Source organism: Pinus tabuliformis, chromosome 5_1, assembly GCF_031772625.1.
Source record: "Pinus tabuliformis cultivar Carrire ecotype Pingquan chromosome 5_1, CPIR1, whole genome shotgun sequence".
Classification (NCBI taxonomy): Eukaryota; Viridiplantae; Streptophyta; class Pinopsida; order Pinales; family Pinaceae; genus Pinus; species Pinus tabuliformis.
The window spans coordinates 970,060,898-970,069,867 of NC_142305.1; the positions used below are offsets into that span (position 1 = coordinate 970,060,898).

Sequence of the window (8,970 nt, forward strand, 5' to 3'; positions counted from 1 at the left end):
CATTAGTTTGATGCGCATAAAGCCTTTTTGTAGTTTCGCAGCGCAACATGTTTTAGGTTGCGCTACAAAATTGGGATTTGTTCGAATCCATAGCAACTGTCATGCAAATAGCTCTGGGGTGGATGCATTTTACACGAGGCATGCTCTCAAGCTCCTGCGTGTATGCTTGTCATCAGTTCTGAATCTGAAGGAGAAGTTAAAAAGGCCCGCTACATGCCACCGAATTCATTTGTCATTCATCAACCTATGGAGCAGAGAGCATCTGTCGAGCCATTACGATTCAATTCCCGACCGAAACAGCAGTCTTTTCATTTGGTTTGACTGTTCAGGAGTGGAATACAGATACATCAGTTGCAGGAGCTGGGGAGAAGTTGGCTAATGGTTCAAGTGATTCATCTTGGAAACTTAACAAGTTTGATAAGAAGATTGAAGCATCATCTGCAAAAATGTATTTCCACTATTATGGGCAACTTCTTCACCAGCAGAACATGTTGCAAGATTATGTGCGGACAGGGTCATATTATGCCGCAGTCATAGAAAACCGTATAGATTTTCATGGCCTAGCATGATTGGTTTGATGTTTTATTCAATGGAAGTGCTGTACAAAGATGGTTACAACATGTGCACGCAAAAGCCTCCGCAGGATTATTCGCAGCAACTCTATGACAGATACAGGGAGTCTTTTGAAGAGTACATTACTTCGATGGTACTACCTGCATTGAGGGAGAAACATGATGAGTTTATGTTGAGAGAACTTGTAAAGCGATGGGGAAATCACAAAATAATGGTTCGGTGGCCTTCACGTTTCTTTAATTACTTGGATCGTTACTTCATTGCAAGGAGTTCTCTTCCTGCGCTAGATGAAGTTGGTCTCATGTGCTTCCGTGATCTGGTCTACCAAGAAATTAAGAATAATGTAAGGGATGCTGTGATTACTCTGATTGACAGGGAACGCGAAGGAGAGCAAATTGATCCAGCTTTGCTGAAAAATGTTCTGGGCATCTTTGTGGAGATTGGGATGGGTGACATGGATGCTTATGAGAATGACTTTGAGTCAGCGATGTTGGATGACACTGCTTCTTACTATTCTCGAAAGGCTGCATCATGGATTTTAGAAGATTCTTGTCCGGATTATATGCTTAAGGCGGAGGAGTGTTTGAAACGAGAAAAAGAAAGAGTTTCCCGTTATTTATATTCCAGCAGTGAACAAAAGTTGCTGGAAAAAGTACAAAATGAACTGCTTTCCCAGTATGAGAGTCAACTTCTGGAGAAGGAGCATTCAGGGTGCCATGCCTTGCTAAGAGATGACAAGGTAGATGATCTTTCAAGGATGTATAGGTTGTTTTGTAGGATACCTAAAGGCTTGGAACCTATGGCTCAAATTTTCAAACAACATGTTACTGGTGAGGGTACATCATTAGTCAAGCATGCAGAAGATGCGGCAAGCAATAAAAAGCTGACTACTGCACCTGGAGCTCCAACTACACACTGGTATTGCAACGAAGACAGTGAGCCCAGATGTTTATGTGTTTGATTACAGCAAGCATCCATCAAAAGCTCCTCAAGAAAGGATCACCCTGTTTCTAATCATGCAGAGAATCGGTCTGAGTTGAGTATGGAAATCAGTTCTCAAGATCCTGAAAGTTCACCTGCTATAGATTCCCGCCAATCACCACATCATATGCTTTCCAAGGGGTCTTACATGAGTGCACAGCCATCTGTAATGGATGCTTCAAGAGATTATCGTGCACCTTTTAAGGATGTTCCAGCAGTTAGTGGACAAGATCCCGTGGGGGATTGGACTCGTATGCGAGAGCTTCATTCTATACCAACAGAAGGATCAAGGCATTATTATTCACCTTCTGTGGATGGTCCAGTGCTCAGTGAGTCACCCTACATGGATGTTGTGGGAGGCTCTAAGAGTTCTTTAACAGAGGAAACAAGGTCACTTCAACCATCTCTTGATCGTTTTCAAAGAGATTCAGTATTTTTAAGAGAAACTTCAGGTGAGAGTCATCAACCTATGGTTGATGTGAGGTCACGTGCTCTTGGAAAAACTCCTATTAAAGGTGGACATGACATTTATGCAGATGAGAGACATTACTTCTCTAGTTCAGGAGTTGCTAACAGTTCATATAGCTTGGATGCAAATGAAAATTATCGTAAGAAGTTCTTTGTATGGTTCTAGCTTACAGCCTTATGGCAGTGGTGCCCAATACTGTATGTTAAGTGAGGAAGCTGAGGGAAAAGGTAATTTTCCTATTAAGGATAACCTTCCGGATTATATGCACTAATCTTATGCACTTAACCCCAGACAGTCATGGGATGGTGGTGTATCTGGTCAGAGGTTTAGTAATGCAGATGTAGAGAGAGGTAAATTCATTTCCCGTGATTATCTTGAGTCTTCTGATAATCATCTTTCTAGATCTCAATTATGGCAACGGGCAGAGGTAACAGGCAATGCATCCATTAATCAACCAGTGAGGTACCAGCTAGCTTCATACAGTTATATTTGGAACAGTCAATGGTGTTATTGATGTCATTGCATCTTTTCCCCAGGAGAAATATCTGTTTCTTGAAAAGTTGCAAGAAAATCTTCTTAAAATAATCAAGGGAGTAAGGTGCTTAAGCCATGAACACTAGTGATCATTTAGTTATGAAAGGAAGACTGTGTTTTTGAAATTACACAGCAGTTTCGTAGCGCGCTACGGAACTGCTGTAGGTGATGATTTTAACGCAGACAGGCAGTTTGGTAGTTTGAGCGGGAATTTTGAAAGGGAGACACCTAAAGGATATGCAAGATATCAGATGGAGCTACAATAGCCGTCCAGGTCAAGACAGGTGGATGCTTAAAAGGAATTCAATTTTAAATTTTTGTTGTTGTAAAGCCCCTTTATCACCGTTCAAGATACATCAAACGAGTTGCCTGTAAGAAACTTTTTTCCTGCACACATGTTCATAGACAAAGCTTACAACGCATCAAAAACGTGGCAGTCTTCCACATTTTGGTTAATTAAAGGCTGAAGACATGTTTCTGTGCATTCGAGTACTTTGGAGAAAACCGAAGCCGAGAAACTAGGGACATCTCCTAATACTTCTAAACAGTTAAAAGATTCAGCATCCAAGGTAAACGTGGGGCATCAAACATCCATCTCAGCTATCTCAGCTAAACTCCAGATGTCAAAGAACGAAGAGAAGCCATCATGAATATAATATATTGTTAGAGTCATAGTAGATTTAGAACTCTTTAAAAACTCTAGTCAACACTTTAGTTGTATTTATTAGTTAGTTCAATAGCTGATAGGTGTCAGTAGAGGTAGTTATCGACTCCCCTCATTCTAGAGGAGGAAGCTCGAACTAGTTAGAATAAGGATTCTATATATAGCTGAAACAGTAATGTAACAAGGGTTGGAAATTTGATGAACAGAGCATTGTTTTGGCTTATGTAAAGATAGAGTTTTCAGTAATATAATTTGAGCTTCTTTACTTCTCAGGATTCATGAGGGATTTCTATATTCAAAATGTATGATTTTATCTTTTCCTTTATGTCTTTTTACAGTTGCATTGGTGTACAATCACTCAGAATTCACTGATTGTGCTCTGACTTCCTGTGTGCACTTATGAGCTGTGGTTCCATATGTGTGTTGTGTTCTGAACATTTAAATGCTAAGTGCCCTGACTTCCATGTAAAGGTAGCATCATTATTTACTGAGTTGTTGTTGACTCCATAGGCCCAATGGAAACTTGTTTAATGTTTTTCCAGCCTTCATATTTATCAATGTTATTTCACAAGAGTTAGCCAACTTATTATTAGTCAAAATCAATAACCCTTGAGAGAGAGCCCTCTCAGGCTAAGGAGGCTAAGCCTTAGTCAAAAGACTAGTTTGAAACAGTTACTTGAAGTCTTCCTGGTTTGCAGCCTTCCAGGGCTTGATTTTGAGATAACAAGGCCAAACAATATTGTGTGGACAAGTGATGGAAACATAACATTACTTTCATAGTTTTAACATGCAACTCAAAATACGACTCAATACATGACCAGACATCATTGTTGCTAACCAAGTGATGGAAACTCATCATCACTTTTACACTTTAAAAATGAAACAAATGATTTACAAAGAATGACCATGAAATGATAGCAAGTCATAAAAACCATTTTTCAGTTATCAATGTGAATGGGTCACCTCCTTGAGGTGGTTTTGCTTGTCAAACAACTATTTTTCCCGCTTCATGCACTGATGCTTTGTCTTTAAGGCGTTGCTCTGGATGGAGCTTCCAACAAGTGGATCTTTGATGGCCATGTTTGTCACAATGACTGCATTTTTTTTCTTCCTCCATACCTGCTTAACCTGTTTCTTTTCATGTTGTCGAGAGGGTTTCTCATGCCTCATGAGTGCTGCCATTCTTTTCCAACACTTGGAAAAGGTATGGTTAGGTAAACCAAATAAAGTGCATGTTTTTCGATGCCTTTGTCTTTGTTCATTATTAACAATATGATCATAATGAAAATTTGAAGATCGGAAGTGGTTGTACCTTTCTTTGTTATCTTTGATGTCAGTATGGCAATGAGAGCTTGCCTCTACTCTCTCCTTGCGATGGAAACTGCCATGGAATGATGGGGATGTTTTCCTATCATTCTCTTTCCTCGATGAAGTCTCGAACACAACTGACACCTTTGAGCACTCTCCTCTAGTGTATCTCGAGCTTGCAAATCAAGGTTCATGCATAACCTCCAAAGGTTGGGTCATGCCTTGGTTGTTAGCACCAAGCTCTTTCTCCTTGTGCCTTGTCTTTGTAAGGAGCCTCATATTTGTCCCTGTAATCAGGATCTCCAAATCTCCAACAGACATCATACTATCAGTAGATGAAATAGAAAGGTAATCAGCATATTTTACCTTCTCTTTCGATTTGGAAAGAACTGATGAGGGCTACTCATCATTCATTGTTGGTGGATCACATTCCCCAACTTCTTTCCTGACATACCCAAGTCCTTCCTGACAGGATAATTCCTCTACTTTGATGGGATTGACAATGCCGTGGACATTAACGCCCAAGCCTTTCCCTTCATACCCCATTATTTTCAGTAGTTTGGAGCCAATTCCTGTGGTATGATTTTCAAACACAACGAAATGATCATCAGGCGATATACATGAAGATGGATAACTACTTTTTACCTCACATGGGTCTTTTGCAGCTTTTCCAAGGCATCGTCCTTTGCTTGCAGATGTAATAGCAAATTCTGGTTCTCCTCTTTCTTTTCATGTAAATGCATCTTCAATTCATCATTCTTGGTTTGAAGATTATGTTTGTTTTGCTTCAGTTCCTCCATGGCCTTTTATATGGTTTTCAACTAATGTTGTAACCACTCCTTTTCCTCTGTTTCTCTCTGTAGAGTTCCATATGAAATTTCGACTTTCTTGGAGATTTCGAGCATGGTCTTGCACATCACTCCTTCATCCTCTATCATTGCACGTTCCATTTTTCACGCTACAATTCACATCAATGCTAAAAGATGGCTCTGATACCACTTGATCAAGGGTCGGGTGTGAAGAAGGACCTTACCAAGACCTTTTACTTTCATAATGTGTTAAAATTGCTTTTTAAAAAAACATTAAGGAATCCAAGTGCATGTAGAAAAAAAGAGGAACAATATAATCGTCAGCACATGGAAACATAAGTTGTTGTTAATGGAGTTCGTCCAAGAGGGACTACATCTCTGGGCCCTAGTCAAGGTGGTGTAGGCTGCTACATTATGTGCTATCAATAAAAGTGATATACACAAGAGTTTGCTATCTTGATCATACAAGGAAGAATGCCCTCATGTAGGAGTGGCTCTAAGAGATATTCCAAAACTAGAACTCTCCATCAAAACTCCTATTAGTATGACACAAAAACATGCATGGTCCGCATCTCGTCAACAAGGCACAAAAGGGATGTCAAAGCAAAACATATGCACAATGACAACAAGAGTATCCCAGCAAAATAAAACAAGGGATCTCAAAGCATAAAGTACATCATATGAAGACTCCTCATAACATGAAGCAAGGAATCACAACAGCATGAACATAAAGAAGATCTTGCATCAATACCAATCTAGGATCTGCAGCATAATGTAAGAGAAGAAATATATGAAATAATCATATACCTCACACCAACCACAGGCCATCTGAAGATATGAATGAAGAAGTGGATAAAACGATCCACAGTGAACATCTGTTCACATGATCAATGCGCAGGCACAATCCGCTCCCAATCTATCATGTTCTCACTATGAATGGCCATATGAAGAAGCGCTGCTCTGAAGCAACTGTCAAAGTGATGAAGCTTGTGGAACACTAATCTCACGGCATCAATATGCAAGAGGAATAAGTGATCAGAGAGGAATCCATCAAGGAAGCATTAATCAACAGATGAATCGATCACAAGAATCAATCAAAGAGGCATTGATCCAAGATCAAGAAGAATCGATCAAAGAGATGAATCAATCACAAGAAGAGTAATTGATCATGAAGAGGGAATTTCTCTAGCTCTCGGTTGTTGTAGATCTCAGGTATCTGGCTTCATATCATATTGGCTATGTCATTGCCGCTCTAGATCTTCCTAAATTTCAAGTGCTGGGCCTCTATAGCTGTCTGGGATTCAAGCGTTGCACTAGCTTCAAGCTCTCTCTGGCACGCAGACTCTTGGGCTTCTTACTCGCAACCTTTACACGCAACCTCTCAGGCTTGCCATCATACTTCTCTTACCCACTGTTTACACAGTCCTTCACCTTCCTTGGCTCTCTGCATCCATGCTCTAGGCACCATTAAGTTTTTGGGCTCTCTAGCACAGGCTCTCTTCCTCTGGCATGCCGCCACCTGCCCTCGATTACCCATCGTGTTTTATAACACATTTTGGGACAAGGCCGCATCTAAATCAGAGGTCTATTGGCTTAGAATGGAAGCCGTTTGCATAGAAGCATTGGTGTGCAACAAACCTCTAAAATTAGGCCTTTTATCGTTTTAAATGATTAAGCAAAAATCTGGAAAACACTGAAAATCATTGAAAAATCTGAAAGTTCGGATTTCAAAATTTATAAAGTCAAACTTAAAAAGTATCAGGTCTGGGATATATCACAAGTTAGGATTGCAAGGCGCTGATCACCGATCACCGATGTCGCCGATTAGATCTGGACTGTTGATCAGTTTCGAATCAGATGGTCCAGATTAAATCACATCCTACTTATCACATCACCCGCTGATCTCCTGATTAAATCTTGGCCATTTATTGGTTTCTGGATCCAACGGCTGAGACTAAATCACATATCTCTATCACATAGGCTCGGGGTCCTTCACTGATACATGGTATATGCCGACACCGATCGTTGACACCGATTGCCGATGCCGATCGCCGATATTGTCGCTGATCGCATGTCTGCTCGCCGATATACATGTAAATCCTCCAATTTCGATTGCCTCTGATCCACTGATCTGATCTGATCAAAGATTGCGATCGGGGGTTCCATGGCCCAAAGCTTAAATCCACGCATATGAAACCTCTAATTGCAATTTGGCCTTAAAGGCTTAAGAGCCATTTTCAAAGGAAATTCCTAGTTTTTTTAAAGACTAAAGGGATAACTTCATCATCCGGCGATACGAACCATCATCCCTCGGATGAGATTCGAACCATCACACCTCATGATCAGAAGATGAGCTCTTCGATCTGGCCCTAGTTCGAAGTCATTCCAAAGACTTTGATTTTTGAGTTTTCATGCCATGGTGTCTGAAGATCCACCTGGATCATCTAGAGACAAACCAATCAAAGAGTAATGTCTGATAAAAAAACATTAAATAGTGACAAACACATGACAATCACAAATATCCCAACGCTATCCTGGATCCACATATCTTGACTCAATCTAGAGTCTATATGAACATATGTCTATAGGTCATGCCTATCCTACTTAACAAACAGTGCCTACAAAAATATATCATTTCAATATCTCAAGAAATAAATCCATGAACTCAATCATAAAACCTATTAATCATCAATGTTGGATTTCATATAATAATGATTAACATCCATTAACCATCAAATGTGTTTCATATAACAATTATTAATACATAATTATTGCATCAACAATAATAAGAATTATGTGAACAAGAAAGAGTTTTGTAACCACCCATCCCACATTTACCCACTTTCACTAGCCTGTCAGGGTAAACATGATATGGCGAGCTACTATGACATGACCTGACCTCCTAGGTCCCATTAAGGAAGCCAAGTCGACATCTGACAACAAACTGGCCTTTCACAACATCCTACATGTGCTACAGGACACTCAGGGGCTGAGAAGCCATCCCATGTTGCCAAACCCTAAGTTGGACCCCTCCTTCTCTACCCTGGGCCTTCAAATGCACCCACAGAAAGGCCTCCATTTGGTTCGAAGCCTCCAACTGTTGGGTTGTGTTATATTCTTTCCACGACTAGCCCACGTAGTTAACTGGGGGGTTAGAAGGGGGGTGGAGCCCACCCTTTTTTGCACCGATTGCGTAGCAGGGGGAGTCACAGGGGGTTTGAGGTGTGTATTAGGCTGGGTAGACCTACCTATGGTTTTGTGCATGATTTTTCACACATGGTTTTGGACGCGATGGTTTTCAGTCCATGGTTTTGGACACGATGGTTTTCGGTCCATGGTATTGGATGCTTCGGCATGTTTAAATATGTATTGTAACATTGAATGGAACATAATGAAAAATCAAGTTGGTAGTCCTTGTTTTGGGATCCAAGGGAAAATCGTTGTGTATATGTGTTTTATGTGTTATGCTCTTGCATTGTTTATTTTCTGTGTTTTAGAATTCATATGCAGGTAATTTTTGTATGGGGTTAAAACCTACATTTGGTATCAGAGCCTTTTTGGCTTCAAGGGGACGTCTTTATTGCTGAGGGGTTTAGATCAGGCCTGTGGTAGACCTTGTTGAGTGGGAGATC

At 40.4% G+C, this 8,970-nt stretch overlaps 1 pseudogene; it reads left to right on the forward strand.

Annotated features, from left to right (window-relative positions):
* The first annotated feature begins 589 nt into the window (after positions 1-589).
* LOC149167986 (cullin-1 pseudogene) lies at positions 590-1,534 on the forward strand (annotated as a pseudogene).
* The last annotated feature ends 7,436 nt before the right edge of the window (positions 1,535-8,970 follow it).